The 2900-nt window shown below is 36.4% G+C and overlaps 1 non-coding gene across 1 annotated transcript; it reads right to left on the bottom strand.

The window, feature by feature from the left end:
* Nucleotides 1-1643: 1643 nt before the first annotated feature.
* Nucleotides 1644-1750, bottom strand: LOC128289875 (small nucleolar RNA R71). Its single transcript, XR_008279517.1, has one exon. It is a non-coding gene; the product is annotated as a small nucleolar RNA R71 (small nucleolar RNA).
* Nucleotides 1751-2900: the final 1150 nt, after the last annotated feature.

Genomic DNA, 2900 nt, shown 5'->3' with positions numbered 1-2900 from the left:
AGGAGAAAGCAGGGAACTACTCAAGAAAAGCCGATTGATCCATCTCAGAAGCCAGATTCATCATCAAGACTGAAGATCTCCCCTCAATTTCCCTTCAGGAGTTTTGGGTTTTTTTTTATGTTTTGTATTCATTATTCTTCTGAGATGTTTACCTTTTTAGTTATGAACTAAAACCCCTAAATACCTAAGGGGAATGAAACTTAAGATAGATCTTTTTATTATTATCTGAATTGTATGATAAATATTTGACTTGTTCTTAATTATGTGTTCTTAAATCCTGTTTTGATATTCCAGGATATTGATTCAAGTTAAGCTCTTATTCAGAGGAGGAATAGACCCTGTCTAAGAGTACATTTGTCATAATTAAGCGGAGTTGATTGCGTGCCTAGAGATTGGGTGACAAGATTTTTCTGGATTAGGGTGAAACCTAATAAGGGGATCCATAGATCGAGTTAATGCAACCCTGGGGGGTTATTTAGAAAGAGATTTCAATTATTCAAACTAGGGCTAGACGTTGTTAGTCTCGAGAGAGATAATAATTTAACTTAGGGATCTCTATGGAACAAGTTGAATGAATAAATCGTCCGATTCAAAGTCAAATAACAAGTGAAGTCTAGGTGGATTTTTCCTTAGGTATTGTGTTAATTCAATCATTTTTCCAAAAGTAATTCCCCATTTCTATTTTCTGTGAATTCTTATTTTATTTAATTAGTTAGTTAAAACAAACCCCATTATTCTTAGGCTAGATAATAAAAAGACAGTCATTACTAATACTTTTAGTTCCTTTGGGTTCGACAATCCGGTCTTGCTAAAGCTATACTACTGTTCGATAGGTACACTTGCCTTCATCGTGATAATAGTTAGTTTCAAAAATGATTCATTATAAATATTTAAAACTTGTCACTAATATCACATATCAAGTTTTTGGCGCCGTTGCCGGGGAACTAAGATATTAGGAACACTTGATTTTTATTACTTTAGCCATTTACTTTTACTGCAATTTAAATTTTATTCTATTTTTTATTACTAATTCTTCTTTTTCCCTTTTTCTAGCAAGTTCTTATAGTTTATGACTAGAAGAAACCCGTCAGAACCATTACTTTTTAACAGTGAGATCGATCGCACAGTTCGCAGAAACCAAAGAGAAATAAGGCGAAGCTTAAGATACATAGAGAATGAGCAAGAGGACAATATTCAAACCAAAACTGAGGAGATGGCTGAAAACTAAGAAAATCCGCTACCTCCTGCAATTGCTATTAATTAAAATCCTACTCCGCGCACTATGTATGATTATGCTAAACCTAATTTAACAGGAACTGAGTCAAGTATAGATAGACTTGCTATTGATGCAAATAATTTTGAACTGAAACCTAACAAAATTCAAATGATACAATAGTTTGTTCAATTTGATGGTTTGCAGGATGAGGATCCCAACGCTCACTTGGCAAATTTCCTAGAATTTTGCGATACCTTTAAAATTAATGGCTTTTCTGATGATGCCATACGTCTTCGGTTGTTTCCCTTTTTTGTTGAGGAACAAAGCTAAACAATGGCTGAACTTATTACCACGAGGGTCAATCACTACTTGGGAACAAATGACCTAAAAATTTTTATTAAAATATTTTCCACTGGCTAAAATAGCCAAATTACGTAATGATATCTCTTTTTTTGTGCAGATGGATTTAGAAACACTCTACGATGCATGGGAAAGATACAAGGACCTTTTGAGAAGGTGCCCTCACCATGGGTTACCACTCTGGTAACAGGTTCAAACATTCCATAATGGCCTGGATCCTTTGACTCGGTAGATGATTGATGCAGCCGCTGGAGGAACTATCAATAATAAGACACCTAAGGCAGCTTACGAATTTATAGAGGAGATGTCACTGAATAAATATCAGTGGCAAGTCTTGAGGACAAAACCAATAAAAATAGCCGGTGCTTATAACGTTGATTCGGTCACCATGCTCTCTAATCAGGTAGAACTCTTGAATAAGAAAATTGATGATTTTCTTAGCTCTTCACATGTTCAGCCAGTAATGTAGTGCGAAGCAAATGGAGGTGGATCGAGCAATTCAGAACACCCACCTTATGGCCACAACATGAAGAACGAGCAGTTAAATTACATAGGTAATAATCCTCGATCTCAAAACAATCCTTATAGCAATACTTACAATGCAGGTTGGAGGAACCATCCCAATTTCTCGTGGGGCAGTCAAGGAAATCAAAAGCCACAACATCCTCTGAATTTTTAACAACCACCATACCACTAAGAAAAGAAGCCGAACGTTGAGGAGATGCTAACCAAATTCATCTCGGTGTCAGAAACTCGTTTTTAGAATACTGAGACAACACTCAAAAATCAACAAGCATTAATCCAGAGGCTCATAACTCAGATTGGATAGCTCGCTAAGTTAATTTCTGAACAACCACAAGGTAGCCTACCAAGAACACTGAATCTAACCCAAGGGAGCAACTCAACGCGATTGCTATTCAAGATGAGGAAGGGTTAGTTGCAAAACCAAGGCCAAAAACAGTGGCAAGCAAAGGTAAGAATGAGGTTGGCCAAAATGACCCAAAGCCGGTAAGTACAGAATATAAACCTCGTGTGCCATACCCCAATGTGACAAGAAAAGACCTCTCAGACGAACAATTTGGTAAATTCCTTAAACTTTTAAAGAAACTATATATTAACCTACCGTTTATTGACGCACTTTCGCAGATGCCGAACGTAGTCAAATTTTTAAAGGAACTTCTAGCCAATAAACGAAAGTTAGATGAAAGGTCGCATGTAGAGCTGAACGCGGTTTGCTCAGTCATTTTTCAGAATAAGCTACCCAATAAACTAAAAGATCCAGGGAGTTTTACGATTCCTTGTTTAAGTGGTAGTTTAGATGTTA

This window comes from Gossypium arboreum, chromosome 2 (assembly GCF_025698485.1).
Source record: "Gossypium arboreum isolate Shixiya-1 chromosome 2, ASM2569848v2, whole genome shotgun sequence".
Taxonomy (NCBI): Eukaryota; Viridiplantae; Streptophyta; class Magnoliopsida; order Malvales; family Malvaceae; genus Gossypium; species Gossypium arboreum.
The sequence above is the reverse complement of the archived record's forward strand: the minus strand, read 5'-3'. Positions and strand labels throughout refer to the sequence as shown.